This window comes from Cryptomeria japonica, chromosome 4, assembly GCF_030272615.1.
Source record: "Cryptomeria japonica chromosome 4, Sugi_1.0, whole genome shotgun sequence".
Classification (NCBI taxonomy): Eukaryota; Viridiplantae; Streptophyta; class Pinopsida; order Cupressales; family Cupressaceae; genus Cryptomeria; species Cryptomeria japonica.
This window is the reverse complement of record NC_081408.1, coordinates 198960936-198978334: the sequence shown is the minus strand read 5'-3', so window position 1 is coordinate 198978334 and position 17399 is coordinate 198960936.

Here is a 17399-nt window from a genome sequence, read left to right as displayed (position 1 = left end):
TTTCATTATTTTTCTAACATAATACAATGAAAAGTACATGCGTAGTATACAAATATTTAGTAAATACACTAGAACATGAATTACCTTAATAAAGGTATGCCAATCATGTGTTTTCATCCCTGGCCCAAATTCACTTTTCTTTGATATGAGATTGTTTATGTTCGTTGCAAATCCTATGGGAAATCAAATTTTTGGTATGACTTATTTTATAGCATTGGTTTGCTGGTTCGTTAATAACCAAGGAAGGGAACTTATATTAATCTGGTCTCCATTGCTATTTGATTGAATGACATTTTTTATTGCATGATTGGATTCTTGAATGTCACTACTAGTTTTGACAATTTTTTCTTTGTCACGCCTTCCCTCCAATATTTTCCATAATGTCTCTATTATATTCTTTCCAATATGCATAGTATCAAACAAATGCATAATTTGTAGCTACTCGTAGTAGGGAAACCTACTAAATTGTCTCAGATAACTTTTTAGTCCCTTTGGAAGGTGGTCATTAATGCCTTGATGACCTTCATGATCATCAATAAACAAAACACAATAGAAAAATACAAATTCCAAACATAAACCATTAGATGGAATGACATTACTGTGACAATTAATTCTATTATATTCCAACTTCCATAGGCAAGGTGTCATTCTTCGTGGCTTTGATGTAGTCTCTTCTTTCCCATTGAAAAGATGTTTTTCAATATTTCGATACTTATGATTTCTGTGGAGGAAGTTCCTATACTCATCAAACACCTGCTTTCCTAAACTTTTTGAATGACGAGATTTCATCTTTGGACCACAAACTAGACATGCAAATTTTCCCTTTGTTTGAAGACCTACAAGATAATGTATAATTGGATTAAATATGTTAATTTTTATAATTATAATTATAATGCACAACTTGAACGTTGTAACATACCACAAAAATGCGTTAGCCCTGGGGTATCATGTATTGTCCATACAAGCATTGCATGGAATTGATATTGTCTTTGTCCTATTGGTCTAGAGACATCATACATAGTGACACAATTCCATAACTCCAACAACTTGTCGATAAGAGGCTCAATATACACATTCATATCTTTAACTTGGTACTTACCTAGTTGAATGAACAAAAACATTACATAATTATTATGCCCATTTTACTGTAATATTTATAATTAAATTTAGATGACTATTAAATGATAAAATACCCGGAACAATCATCACCAACATTATGTGCTCCCTCTTTATTGACATCCATGGAGGAATGTTATTGTTGATAACAAAAACTGGCCACACCAAGTAAATAGTTCTCATCTCTCCAAATGGATTGACATCGTCCGCTGCCAATGAAAGCTTGAGATTATGAGGTTCTTCTTTAAGTGTGACCACTTTTTCTCTATGTCCATAAATGTTTAACCATCCGCAGGCATTCAAATAATGTCATCTCGACTTCTATTGCGTGCATGGTAATCCATAAATTGTGCCAAGCTAGTGCACCTGAATAATCGTTGCATACGTGGAATAATGGGAATATAACGAAGAACCTTGCGAGGCACCTTTTTTGTTATTTGATCTGTTTGATATCTACTAATATGACATTTAGGGAATTCTGTTGTAAATTCATGTTGTTTATGATATATAATATGATCATTGGGACAAGCATCTATTGCTTGATACTTCATTCCAATATCTTTCAAAATGGAAGATAATTCTCGGTATGAGTGAGGTAGAATATTTGATGGTGGTAACAAAAACTCACCTATCAATCTACATAATATTAATTTATTAATATAAAAAATATTACTGGTACATGATTCACCCTTTATTAACTATAATGACACATACGACATACCTTAACATACATGAGATTGTTATGTTGGATAAACCATTCATAACCTTGAAGTTCACCAACAAAAATACAACAGAGAGAAGAGTTGTTTGGGAGCCTTCATAAAGGGGCTCGTATGCCTTCTCAAGTATAGGTAAATCATGAACAACATCAAAGTCATCTTGATCATCATGATCGGCTGCGCCAGTACTAAATGTGTCATGAATCAATGTATTTGTACCATCATCTTCAATTGTGTTTTCTTGCGTATGATCATCATCTTCCATGGGATCATTATCTTCAGCTTCGATATTCACACCTCCATGTTTCTCCACTTTGAAAAACATATTCTTCAACCTGTGTTGGTCCATATCATGTGCCCTGGGGAGCTCGACCTATATAAAAATGATCAACATAAATAAACCATGATCAAGATCTTATCATGAAGTGATTTCTCATGTATATAAATTGTTAAAACGATATAACCAACAACTTACCAATGGATGATAATCATGTCCCGCTTCAATGTGACCATGTTGCCTACAATGTTTCTTAGTTGTTTTGTTTAGAAGTCTTCTATTCTTTAAGCCCTTACAAATTTTGCAGAGACTAACATTTTCCATTACCTTTTCTTTTCAAGTTAGACCACAATCTAGCAATTGTCTCCTTATTTTGTTCTTCGCTGATATTTTCTAACATGGTCTTTCTTCACACACAAAAAAAGTCAGGCTATCGAAACCGGTGCGTAACCTTCACAAAATACACAAAAGGATATCGCAAGTATGGAAGTCTTCTTAGAACTAGTTATATAGAAGTTGAAATGTTACTTAAAATTAGACTCTCTTCAATTATGAAAACTATTTTATTTAGATAGTTTTCTTGGCTATAAAAAAAGCTTGATTTTGGCAAGTTGATGAAAAATATTTGAGTTTTAAAAAAAGAGAAACCTTTTTATTGTGCCATCTAATAGAATCAACTTAGGAATGATGAATTTACGAAGAGATCAACATGAAACCAACTTCATATGAAAGATAAATTGATTTGACTATTAGAATCCAAAATATGAAGAAACTTGAGCGATTACATTAAGAGTTATAATCAATTCTTTTGTTGCAACCCTGTCAACAAGGGTTTTATGACAGTTTTGACAAAAACCATTAGAACTTTCTTTATAATCCATAGATGACCTTCAAAGCTGTCTTAAATTAAAGATAAATCTTCATTCTACAACCTCAAATAGGTTATTAGGGGCCAGATTCAATCCAAATCTTATTAGGAAAAACATCTAAAGCAACAAATAATCATGACTATCAAAAACAATAGTTAAAAGTATTGAACAAAATATCATTTTTCTCATTGAATCTTCATCAAAATTTTTTTCCAGTACATACTTTATAGTAAAACACTTCCTTCCTATTTATCCAACAAACAATTACATGGAATTTTTACTTTCAAATTGATATACAACCCTGTAACTGTTACAACCCTGTATAATTAAGTGACAATCAGAGGCTTTATTTGATCTAGCGTTACAAGACTTTCCTCCAACTCTGTCACACACACTTAATCCAAGTAAATGATGGATTTTATAGGCTCTCATGGTTCTATAACTATTCCAACTACCCCTAAGACTGAAATGTACAATTTGACAACATTTTATGCATTGTTGCATTACAACTTTTTAGTGACACCTTGACAACTTTTGCCTTTTGACATGAATGACCACTAAAAATTACTTAGATACTTTGAACACCTTAGAATGGACTCAAAACAACATATTAAACATTAATTACCCTGGTACATTTACATTATTTGAACAATCAAGACCTAAATAGGACTATTTGACAACTTTTGACAAAATGGCACAGTTAGCCTTACACATTGATTTCAAGCTTGACAAGCTTGTTTATTTCTCATTACTCATGATGAGTATGTAGCTTCTTAATATTAGTACCATTTATCTCTCCTTTTTTTTAAGAAATAAGAGAATATGTATGTCTTTAAGTATGGATGTATAGAAGTGGAAGAGAAATGGAAGAAGTCCATTAGAACTCCACAAGTTTGCAAATCAAACCATCGATGTAGCCTACCTCGAAGAAAGCACCCTAGCAAAGCCAAATGTCATTGGGAAGTGATTAACTATCGCTCAAAGGGGATAGGAATTATCCCAATATCCGATAGACACATCGAGAGGATATACACTGACCGAGTCATTACTAAAGTATCATCGACATGACTTTCGTTATCAAAACATGCAAATTGTTGTCTTGCTAATAGCGGATAAGGCTATCAGTAAGATTTATATCAATAGGGAGAGAAGCCTTAGTCATTGGTACAACTTAAAAAGATTGGGGTGTAATATTTCAGTCTATCCCGATGCCCGATGGAAACAATAGAGCAGGAGATTCATCGTGGAAAAAGTAACTATCGACAGAGACTGTTCAAGATTATGTCGATACCCGATGGAGGGATCAGGAAGACACACACCGATAAAAAACAAAGCGACTTAAGGAATGAAATATTGCTGATGAAACCAGGGGAGTAATTCATCGGGAAAGCATATACCAATGAGTTGTTACAGATACAATTCAAAACCAAAACCAAAGAAACCTGTATTTAATGCGTACAATGGAGTAGATTGATGGCTCACATGAGGCAAATTAAGAGCCAAATGCAGGTTGCGTCTTAGTAAAAAACACACAAGGTGAGAATTATTGCTCACAATTAATCATGCATCATGGAGGATGCAAGTTCATCTGGAAGAAAGAGGAGTGCTAAGGGCTCCAAATCCACGTCTAAAAAATCCAAAACAGTGGAAGTCCAACTTGCACGAAAACTGAATCAAGATATCAATGATCAATTGCAGTCCCCAGGACCAAAATCAGGGAGGTTGAAACAACATTTTCCCAGAAAAGACCAGCTTGAGGATAGGTTTAAAGGGGTTGGAGATGTGTGGACAAAGGTGAGAGGTTATGAACTCTTCCTGTTTCATTTTCTAAGAAAGGACAAAGAAGTGCCAATTTGTAACCCGTGGATAACCAACTTAGGTAAACTAGTTGTTCCAAATGTTTTCATAAATATTAGATTGATGGAAGTCTTGGTCAAAAATTACAATTCTATGAAGAGATGCATTCAGTTTCCAAATGGTGAAGTGTTTATTAGATTTAGTTGTGGCACCATAGATGAAGTTTTTATCTTAGACCCTAACCTTGATGTACCCTTGTCATTTGAAGAACTAGAGGAGGAACTCATTAAAATGGATACTACTTATAAAGGGGGGAGCTTAGCTTTCCACAGGGCTCGAAAGGGCATTCTAACTGAAGAGGATGGTCCCCTATTCAACATGGACATTTTCAAACACTACTTACAGTACACCTATATGTCATGCAAACAGGTTGGAGGTATACAGGTCCTTGATGTATCTAATATTGAATTGTTGGTGTTAGCAGCAAATGTACAAATGTATGAGCCAAGACCCTTTGATTACGCTACTTATGTTGTAGAAAAATTACATGAAGGTTTCTTGAACCTCAGAGATAATAGGGAGGCCACATTCAAGTTTTACCCGTTGTTAATGCATTTGATTTTATTTTATGGAAGATTTAGGGGTATGTGGCCAATGAATTTAAAGTTGAACACAGTGGATAGAGCAGGTAAAGAACAACCAGTACAAATGTGGACATCAGTTTGGGATTCACGATATGTGAAATCAAACTACATCAAGTTTGAAGAGTTAATAGTAAAGCGATTATACCAGATGTATGGTGTCCCATGCGAAGGATCTATTTCCACTGAAGTTAAACGATTTCTTAGACCTACAGTTTTTTATGAAAGAGGTATTATCAATCACAACTGGGGTGATTGGTTTGTTCACAAGGATTTTACTTGCTTTAGGATTTATGGTTTCGAAGGAATCCCATGTCTATTGCCAAAACTTGTACCAGATAGAATTGCTTATCTGGAGATTGCGAGACAGTTAAGTGTTTCAAATGCCAAACATTTTGGAGGTATGCATAAGCAAACTTTCTTGCCCGGGACTCTTGGGTAAAAGTACAAAGTTGTGTCACACTTTTATAAAGGAAATGGTCAATGTTGATTCAACTTTTTAAATTAAATCAACAAAAAGTGAATTATATGTTTTGAGTTTTGAAATGATGTAAACTAATAAAATTTATATTCTTATGTCTATTTTATGTTTGTAATTTTAACCAAAAATTAAAAAATTATTTGAATGTAATTTTTTATAAAGTAAACACCATAATTTAGTTGCTGAAAAAATATTGAAATTGAAATTACACAAGCCACCACACTTAATTTAGTAACTTTTACCTTTTTTTCTTGATTTGTTTTTTGTATATTGATAACTTGAAACTGTAGTGCATGGATACATTTTTTACTATTTTTTATAAATATATATTTTTCAATAAATTTGAAAAGTTGTGTGTGTTGAAATATAACTCTTTTCAATTCCCACCACCTTTTTTCTTAATTATTTATCCAAATTAGAAAAGAATTATATCATCTTGACATAGATTCGTTTCTCTACTGCATCATTTTTTTTTCAATTTTTTTGATAAATTTTAGTATTTTTCCTTGACAAGATAATCAACCTTATATTTTAGTGTTGATGACCTACTTTCAATAAAAATAAAATATAAAATATAAAAACTAATTAAAATATTAAAAGATATATATTTAAAAAAATTCACTTATAGATCTATAAAAGGGTATTTTTACATTTCAAAAAAAATATTATTTATAAGAGTAGGAGTTGTTGAAACATTGATTTTTTATTTTTTTTGTAATTAGAACAAAAGTAGTATAAAATATACATTTAGTAGACACTTCTGATATGAAAAGTTGTGGCCCATATATAATTTAACTATAATGAATCTATATAGACCATATGTTTGACTAAAATTAAGTTTTAGTTGGAATTACCTAAATTCACTTGTGTTGGTAAGTTAGCCTGAAACGTGACACAAATTTGTGCTTTTACCCTCTTAGTTTTGGGGATTTTACCATTGTATGAACAAAGGCTTATGAAGCCATTGATAGAAAACTGATTGAAGAATACAATTTGTTCAAATATGCTGCTAGGGTCAATTATGACCCTGAGGGATACATTCACAATTTCAAGAAAAGTCAAAATCTAAGAGATTATATTCATGTTTACTTGGAAGTAGAGGACATGTTTAGAAACACAGAGGAGGAAGAGGCCCAAACGACCATTGATGAATTAAATAAGAAATTGGAAGAAAAGAAAAAGAGATTGCAAGAAATGGAAACTGAAGAAGAAGAGAGTGAAGGCGAGTCCCAAGAAGTTGAGGTGGTATCTAGGCATCAAGCAACAGACACAACAAAAGAGCCAGACTTGAAAGAGAAAATTGTTGCTAGGTTGAACATCCATAGTGATGCAAGATACGATGAGTATTATGCCTTTGTGTTTGATGATGTTTTTATTAATTCAAAATAATTTAAATCCTTTTTATATAATTTCAAAGGGAAAAAACTGAGAGACTCTATCCCAAATGTAACCCCTGAAAAAGAATTAGAATTGTTGGGGAAACTAAAGGAAGAAATCAATTTAGAATTGACCACTATAACCCCTCAAAGGGAAAGGCACCTTCTTAGTGAAGCAACCATCATCATCTTTCCAAGATGGGACATGAGTGCATCATTTATTTTTGATAGCATGTTACATTTCGAGAATAAGGATTTTCAATTGGATATTGAAGAGGTAAATGATGTGTACGTCGGCTCTAGATTTGACCAGAATGAAGAGGCTTTTCTTTTATGGGCTCTTTACCCTCCAAATAAGAGGCCAAAAATCATTGATGTGGATAAAGCCTTTGGTCACATGATGAAATTGAAAGTTGGTGAATTAGATCCCATTGTTATTGCTAATATGGGTATTGATATTTCAAAATTTAATAAAGCACAATTAGTCAAAGTGATCAAAGAAAGAGATTAGTACAAGGGATTATATGAAGAACTGCTAAAAAGAGGAGGACAACTTGTGCCACAAATCCATGATGGGTCTTAGTGGAAAAATAAATGTGAGGAAGTGCAACTAGAAAATAAAAAGTTGAAAAGGCAAATGCAGGGTGTGAGGGTTGACACAACCTCTGTTTTATTGACTAAGAGATTTGAAAAATTGCAAGGTTTCCTTGAAGATTTCTAGGTTGTGTATCAAAAGAATATGGATAATGCAATATCTCACAACCGGATTTATAACAGACTAGGAACTCTGTTGCATGATAAGCCAATGACCAATAAAAATGCTAAAGCCATTAAAGGAATACAAAAGATGTTGAAAAAGCATGAAGACTTTGACACAAAATTGCAAAAATAATTTAATGAATGTAAGGAAATTGTACAACATGGTTTTCCAAAAATTGAAGATCGGAATGGACAATTTAAGGATAAGGATAAATGGATTGTGGAGTTCCAAAGTCTTCTCAGTGCTTCCCTTAACATTTCCCGGTCTGATGTACTTGACATGACAGACACAATTGAGCAGGTGGAAAACTTCATCACTTTGAAGATTGTGGTCAGAGATATTATCTACGATGTAGCTACCTACAAATCAAAGGGATATTTGAAGCACATTTAGAAGTGCGATCAGATGCTTGGAGAGAAGCCATAGATATCAAAAGATGTTTAAAGATGTGACTTTGTATTTTATAGTTTTAGTTTGTTAGGGCAATTTTTAGGTAGTTAGTTTCTAGTTAGTTTTTTTTGTTAATTTAGTTTAATGAAAGGGTATGCGCTTTCATTTTTCAAACCGAATCCTCATCTATATGTGGAGGATTTTTTAGGAGAGACAAATATCACAAGTTTATAGTTTTTTTTATAAAGATAGTCTCTATACATTTTCTTATGAACTCGTTGTTTGGAAGTACCAAGTTGATGGAGGATATGCACTGAAATCAACTAGTTTAAGTATTTTATTTTCAATGTAAAGATTCAAGTGTTTCTCATTCATGATGGTATCTATCTTTTCAATGGATTGAACAGTTCCTTGGATAAATCTATTTACATAGATTGTTTCATTGTGCAATCTTATGTTGTAATTAAGATTGATTTTTAGTTTGAATATCAGTTTGAAGGATTGGTTGGCAAACTTCGAATTGTCTTATTGGTCTTTCAAAGTAAAGTTAAATTTAGTAAGACTAACTGGATGTCACATTTTAATCAATAATTCATATGGAAGCCTTTGAGATGATGGTCTTGTTACATTAACAAGTTATTAAAACTATCTCTAAGGTTAAATGTAGGATTTTTAATTTGAAATGATATGAAACTAGTAAGAATCAAGGCACTGGTCTTTTATTGATTTTATATATTTGAATCAAGTATTTCCAAAGCAAGTTTCATTAAGGAATCATATTTATAATTCATACAATCACTACTTTATAAACATTCATTTACAATCAAGCAGATGGAAAACATTCATTTACAAGAAAGCAAGCAGATTGATTCTGGTATAGTAAATAGGGTTTACTTATTTTTAAATTTTTATACAATACTTTTAGCCTTTATCTAACATAATCGATAATTGGAAGACTTTTCAATAACTAGGGATGGAAAAAATTCATTTACGAGCAAGCAAGCAGATTGATTCTGGTATAGTCAATAGGGTTTACTTATTTTTTATTTTTTATACAATACTTTTAGCCTTTATCTAACATAATCGATAATTGGAAGACTTTTCAATAACTAGGAACTGCATCATTAGGAAAGTAAAGAGAAATAGATAAATGAGAACATATTGGTAGGATGACAAGTTCAAATTTATGAGACATGCACTTTGAAATGAACTTGTCTGCAACCAACTTTATATGATTCAAACACACAACCTGCAACTCCACAAGAATTTAACGACATGAAAAAATCTACAGGAATTTTGCCATCTCCAATAGTTTGATACCCTCCAAATGAGTTAATTCAATCCTTCATTTTCATCTGCTAGACAACCCAATTTGTAGAGGCAGAGGCAAAGGAAGAGGCAGAGAAAAAAGAGGCAAAGGAAACGTCGAACCCGATTTGCAAAGGCAGAGGCAGAGACAGAGGAAGAGGCAAAAGAAACAAAGGAATTGGCAGAGACAAAGGAAGTTGAGAGTTAATTCAATCTATCATGCGTGGTTTTCAAATGAACTTGTGCTTTTTTTTGTTTTTAATAATGCCTCTGGTCGTCGGAATTTTGACTAACATGGGCGTCGTTAGAAATAATCATCGAAATTTCGACGTTATCAGGCATTTAAAAAAAAAAATCACATTTGATCACAAAAAGCCTTGTCCATCAAAATTTGAGGCCAAATGTATTAGTGGACCCACCTCATCCTCTTCTGTAGACTCATCATCTACTACAATCTTCCACTTTCATACACTTTCCTCGTGGATTCAAGCTCTCAAACGATCAAGACTTCACACACTTGCAATTATCCTTTTGAGCCCTCCACAACAAGTTTACACACTTAAGTGAAAACTGCCTCATAGTCAGCAATCTGTTCACACAAATCCATTCTTCACCCATAGGTCTTGGCATAGGTTTCCTCACATTCAATGCTCTACCTATGCACTCAGAACCTCTAGCTCTAATATCATTGGATGCAACAGAAAATCCTTCAGCCTGCAAATTAAAAAAAACTCAACATAAACACAAGCAAATCCTCTTTGCACTCATTTTGAATTTAGAGTCACACATAAGATTGCAACACAATTGATTTCATTAATTTCTCTAAACAAAAATAACAGACATTGCCTCCTCTTGGCCTCACTAGCTTCACCTCACCATGCACTCTTAGGACCAACCAACTCTAAGTTTTTCAAGGCCCTCTTTGGATGATGTCCTCACTATACAACCCTACACAAAGCTTCTCTCCTTCTTCTTGGGTGATTCTTTGCTCTTATGTCATTTCATCCTTAGCATTTTAGACCTTCCTTGGTGCCTTTTCATCTTCATTCAATGTCCTTTCACATTCATTGGTCCTGTTGTAAGTTTGACTCCATTTGAGGCAATTTTTCTTCTTTTCATAATGCCTTTTCAATTCTCAAGCGATATTTTTGATTGAATTTCCATTGTGTAAAGGTGAAAAATTAAGGTTTCACCCAATGATGTAGTAAAACACCTAATTTTTGCTTAGGGAACATTACATTAAAGAGGGGTGAATCCAATGGATCTAGCCTCAATCCAACAAGAATAGGGTTGAGAATTGTGATTAGATTCACTGGTTGAAGTTTGATTCCATCTTTTTAATTTGAATTGTGAAAATACTGAAATTAGGGTAAATATATTGAAATTGAGGCAATTATGCATAAACAGTGAGCTACAATCGTCAAATAGAGCCATGAACCTGGATTTGAGCAATATGTGAGTGTTCAGATCTATCCCCAAAAGGTCATCCTAAATTGTCAGGACTAGAATGCCTATCACTCTGGTCCTTTGAACTTTTCATCATTTAAAGGGGAACTTGTTTGTCTTTATGAATAATGTCAATCCTAAAAAATTGTAGCTTCACACCTATTCCTGCACACATTAGAGAAAAGAAATTTGCTAGGAATAGGGTTTTCCTTAGGTCAAACCCTAATTTGGAAATTAACCATGAAATTGAAATGAAATTTAAATGAAGTACTGTAATGGAAATAATTTCCTTTTGAGGGAAATGTTGAAAATGTCTAAAACACTAATGATATACCTTTTTATGAAGTTTTGTTTCTCTTCATAAGGAATTAGAGTTTCTCTCAGTCTTCATAAGACAAAAAACATGAATGTCATCTCCAATTCTTGAATCCTGACTTTACTTTTGCTCAAATGCTTGAAAGAAGAATGATTACTTGCTCACTTAAATTTGAATGAATTCTTGAGGACTTTAATTTTCCAACTTGATGTCAAAATGAGAGGGGTAGACCTCCTTTTATACATGCTTGGTTGAAAAATGAATTAATTTTGTAACATTAGCTAACATAGGATCTAGGTTCCCGCCCATTTAAAGTTATTGTTGAGAGGTCCCAAAATGGGCCTTGATTGGGAGGAGCAGAGCGAGGGCACTCTGGTCCTCGAGGACCAGGGCACCAGTGCTCTGGTCATAACTAATTAGGGACTCATAATTTTGGGGGAGAAAGTGTAGGTATTGAAAATATTGAGTTTGGTGCATGGTGTGAGTAGAATCAGGGCCCAATTAGGCCTTAGGGGATGAATGCCAAGTTGAGGGCTCAAATAAGGATAAAATTGTAAGGGAGTACAACTCAGGATACTACACATCGATTTTTTTTTCCACTTAATGAATTTTAACTCTTTCTTTCTGTCATTTCAATCTCTTTGAACAATCATTGATAAAGCTTCATAATGTTCACCAGTTTCAAAAGTCTTAATCTACGATTACAAAATGATATCCATGTGCCTTCCAAGGATGTTGGAAAAGTTGTGGAATTTGGCTTTACGCTTTCCAATTGCATTTATTTGAAAGTTTATAAAGCCTTTTCTATGAATCTTTTTTGTGCAAATCCTGGAGTCATTGTGGTCCAAGAGACAACGTCTCTTTGAGGCATTTTGTCGAACAATTCACATACCTTGTCTATGGTTACACATTTATATACATGTTGATGAGAGCAATCACAACTATAATTTCTGACAAAATTCTTTATGAGTTGAGGTATGTCCATGCCTTGGTCCAAATTAATTCATAGACCGATCACCATAGAGAAGAGACATGATTTTAACTTGCTTATCACAATCAATTGATCAGAGAGATGCCAACAAAAATTGAAAGCAAACCAAAATTGGAAACACAGAATGAAATATTTTTGGATGACGCAAGAATGCCAATTGACTTGGAATGCTCCTGCATCAAATCCCTAAATTTTCACCCATAAACCAATGGGTAGTAGAGGTGGCTAACCATACATTAATTCAACTTATGTGCATTCATAAAAATAGGTATCCACACACATGAGATGATAGCCTAACTTATATTCAACATGGTTACAACATAGATCTACAAGGTACCCTAGGATACAACCAATTGCACCACTTGATATATCTTACCATGCACATTCAATAACATAGGCACATGGATGAGAAGAAGATAAAGAACACCGCATAATCCAATACCTCTAGGACTTTCATCAATAAATCCAAGGTGGCCCCATAATAGTGTCCAATTTTTTTACTTGACTGGGACACTCAAATCAACATATTTTAATTATTATTATTTTTACTTTTGCTCATTTAAGCACGCAAAAAGTTAAGAACTTGAAGATGATGTGAACTAATAATTTTTGATATTTTATGTCTAGATTCTAAATATATTTTAAAAATAAATAATCATTATTTCATTTGTAAATATTTGTTAATAATATATTTGTAGTGTCATTAATTGTAACCCTTTTCAATTTACACCACTTTTTGTGACCTTGCCTTAGTGTGACCCATTTTGATCCAACCCTATTTTCAGCCTTTTACCTCAAAATCGGTGTCATCTATTCACATGGTGGTTCAAACCTCTACTTTGGCTATTGTAACCTATCTCTGACCTATTCACTATGTTTTGGGTGGACAATGGCATCCAAGACGCCATTGTGTTGGCCGTTTGGTGGGTCAACGCCTCTTGTGGATTCGTGACATAGATTTCTCCTGCTTCTCATGGATCCTTAACTTTGGCTGCACGCCCGTTCACTGATAGTTCAAGATTTTGGTGTAACGGCAATGGTGATTCCAACAAATGGAATCAGAGTGCTAGGTCACGGGTTTGAATCATTGGAGTTGCCCCTGGAATCCTCAATAGTCACTGAGGGGAGGATTGTTGGCCATTCAGTGGGTTAGCGCCTCCAATGGATTCATGACATGGCTTTCTCTTGCCTCCTGTGGATCCTTAACTCTGGCTGCACGCTCGTTCACTAACAGTTTGAGCTTTTGGTGTAACGACAACGGTGATTCCAACACATTGTCCTAGGATAGTGGCGTGCAAAAAACCCTTGTTCTCCCAAAATAGGCCCAAATTTGTACAAGTCAGTGCATGTTTTCAGCTCATTTGTTTTAGATCATGATGTCTCAATTTGATTGTTGGAGGTTGGCCTAATCAAGGAAATACCATGAGAACCCTATATAAGAGCATTCTTCTAATTCATTTTGATCATCACGAGATATCACAAACATTCGTTATCTTGCACTCCAATCATCATGCATTCGTGGAGCATCAAGGCGATATTTTATCCCACCATATCCTTCAAGCATTCCTCATGATCTACACATCATGGAGTAAGAAAATTATATCAATCTTCATGCAAGCATTGTTTATGATTAGGTCATTCATGTCTTGTCACATTCTGTCAATTATTGCATCAATAATTATGATCACATTTAAAGAGTATTGCATCATCAATCTACTATATTCTATAGCAGATCTGAGGTATATTATTCAACATTTTACTTCAGCATTTTAATTCATTTCAAGGCTTTATTCAAAACCTAGGGTTTCACCTAGGCAAAATCTTATTCCCAACATCTTTCTTATATTTCTGTGAGAAAGTGATAGGTTCAAGCGCTATAAATTTGGGATCAGGTAGAGTAGATAGAGATGATCACATCCATCTTTTATAGGTGCAAAAAGTGGAGGACATATTTGATTGACACTACATTGTCTGACGAATTGTCTGTGAAACTTCTGGGGTAGATTTTGAGCAACATTTTGGTTCTAGATCAATTAAGTTTTGTTTGCATCCAACATTTGGAGGACACAGTTGTTTGAAGCTTCTCTGTCATGACTTTTTAAGTCTGAATTTCAGTCACAGGTTTTGATCATATTCCTCATATTAGTCCTGTAGTTACAACTACATATCGAATCTATAAATTATTTGTTTATGTTCATTTATGTCAATTTTTCATCTTTAGCCCTATATATTACATTCAATTTTCATATTTTTACCATCCAATTCAATCACCACAAAGGGAGCCACCTGGAATCAATCAACATTCATCCCCTTGAGAGCGAATCTATTGATTCCAATCTCCCTTAAAATGTGAGGATTGCATGAAATAGGTTTATTCCTTGTTTACATAGCCAAAGTAGTGAATCCCTATTTCACCACCTCAATATTTTTATTTATAATATTTTTTAATTAGTGATGTCATGCCATAGTGCATAGATTTTTTAGAAATACGATAAAATCATAATTTATTATAGATCATTAATATTGATATCTAGAACATATTTTTTTAATAATTTTTTTTTGTTGCACATTTTATTTATTATCAAATTTATTATAGCATTTTTTTTTTGTATATATATCTAGATGATTTTGTATTGAAACTTCAATATAAAGGGCACATTTTTGAAAAAAAATACATTTTGAAATTTTTCTGTTTAGATCGAATAGAGACCTTTATTTTTGGTGAAAAACCTATCTTCACTAGAAAATAGAATATAAATATAATATTTAAATAAAATCTATTATAAATATAATCTTCAAAAAGCTTAGTTCGAGTGCTATGCCCTTACAAAATCTCATGTCATGATATTTTTTGGTTGTCTAAACCTTGCTCCAAAATAGGAATCGTTATCAAAATTTCATGAACCAAAAGGAGGACAACTTAAAGGTACCTTCCTATAGGATTTTTATGTTCATTCATTTAAACATGAAGAAATAGATCTTCATACAAATATCCCTCTTCATTCAAATCTTATTTACACATTGCAAAAAATTTTCCTTTGAGCAAATGACTTTCATTCAAAGATGTCTAATAATTATTCCTTCTAAAACTCATTTTTTGTATCTCATCCCACAATTAGGACATAGTATTGTAGGACCACCCTCCCAAAACTTATTCAAGATCAACAATAGAAATACAAAGAGTGTTATGACACCCATCATGCACCACACATATTTGAGTTTGGTGATATAGTTTGGCTACATCTACTAACTAAATTTTTTTATGCTTATCACTACAAGATCAAACTATTGTTCTATGGTCCTTACATAATTCTATGCAAAATTGCACAATTGGTGGCGATACTATTACTCTCAATATTCTATTGTATTTGGGTTTACATCTTGTATTTACCAGGAAGCTACTCAAACCATATGTTCATCTACTTCTAGAGATAACTGTTAGGACCCAGAGGAAACTGAGAGGGGGGGGGGTGAATTAGTTGTCTATTAATTTCAACCCAAATATAACTTAACCAAACTTAATGCATAATAGTAGTAAACCAAAACTTAATGCTGGTAGACAGTTTAGCAGATAATAACAATACTGGTAAAGTTCAATGCATGAAACAAAAAGACAAATAACATACACAACACATAACACAGTTATTTGTACGTGGAAAGCTTGTAAGGGAAAAAACCATGGTGGGAAACATTACCACAATTAGATGATATTACTACAGATAGTATGTGTGTACAAATGGGGTCTGCACATGCAGAAAGGCCAACTGCCCAGAGCTCACTACTCAATCACAAAATGGGAGTCACACTGACTACAATTGGATGTTTAAATCCAATGATAATGTACTGCTCAAAATAACATCTTCATATGCTGTATTCAGTATTGGTTAAGCTCTGATTGTCTTCCTCATACCTTCCTTGAATCTTCAAATGATGTCTACATGTATAGCTCTGCTTATATTCATATATACCTTATTACAGTCCTTTTTCACACACCTCTACATAATCTCACAAAATGAGATCTTACATATATACCAAAACCTAAGACCAAATGTGTAGGTCGTCTCACTAAGATATTACAATAAAATCATTTACAAATGAATCAATCTGCGATGCATGATGTCGGCTCAATTCATTTACAATAATAACCAATCAATAAAACATCTCCATAACGTGTCATGCTGATCTAGAATAGATAATGCTTGCCGGTCCATAACCTAGACCTATTTGTCGATAACAACAAATATGCAAACTCGATTGTACCAATAATCAAATCACCAAAACCAAGTGTCCAAACAATGTCTTTGACATAACCAAGTAATCTTCAGATGATAACAGATCATCATTAGTGCCGGTGAACAATATAACCTGTCAGTGAACCAGATACTGGGTGACTGTGCATAAGTCACTGAACATGTCGATGAACATAACCAAAGATCTCTAGATGAATAAGTGTTGACAAGTATTGACATCAATGACAAAACTAATGCAACACATCCATAATACCAACAATAACACAATCTTATCATCCTATAGACCTAGATCCACCTCATTCTAATCTAGATATGAAGGATTCCATCATTGACACCATGATGATTCATGTTATCCTCGTTTTTTGGCTATGTCACAAATACAGAATAACCCCTACAAATTTTGTCCAATTTGTAGCTCATGTGCTCTGAGAACACTTTTTGAGGAATTCTTTATACCCCCTCATGTGATTTAGGACCCTCGATTCTCATTTCGGAGGTTCGAGTCCCTTTTTGGGTCTTTTAAGTTAGCTTTTTGTGTTTTGGTGTAAATCGGGTTTACAAACCCGAATTACACCTCTTTTGTGGACACAAGTGTAAATCAGGGTTACAAACCCAAATTACACTTCCCTTGCAAAAAATTTAGTCTAGTGCAAATTGGGTTT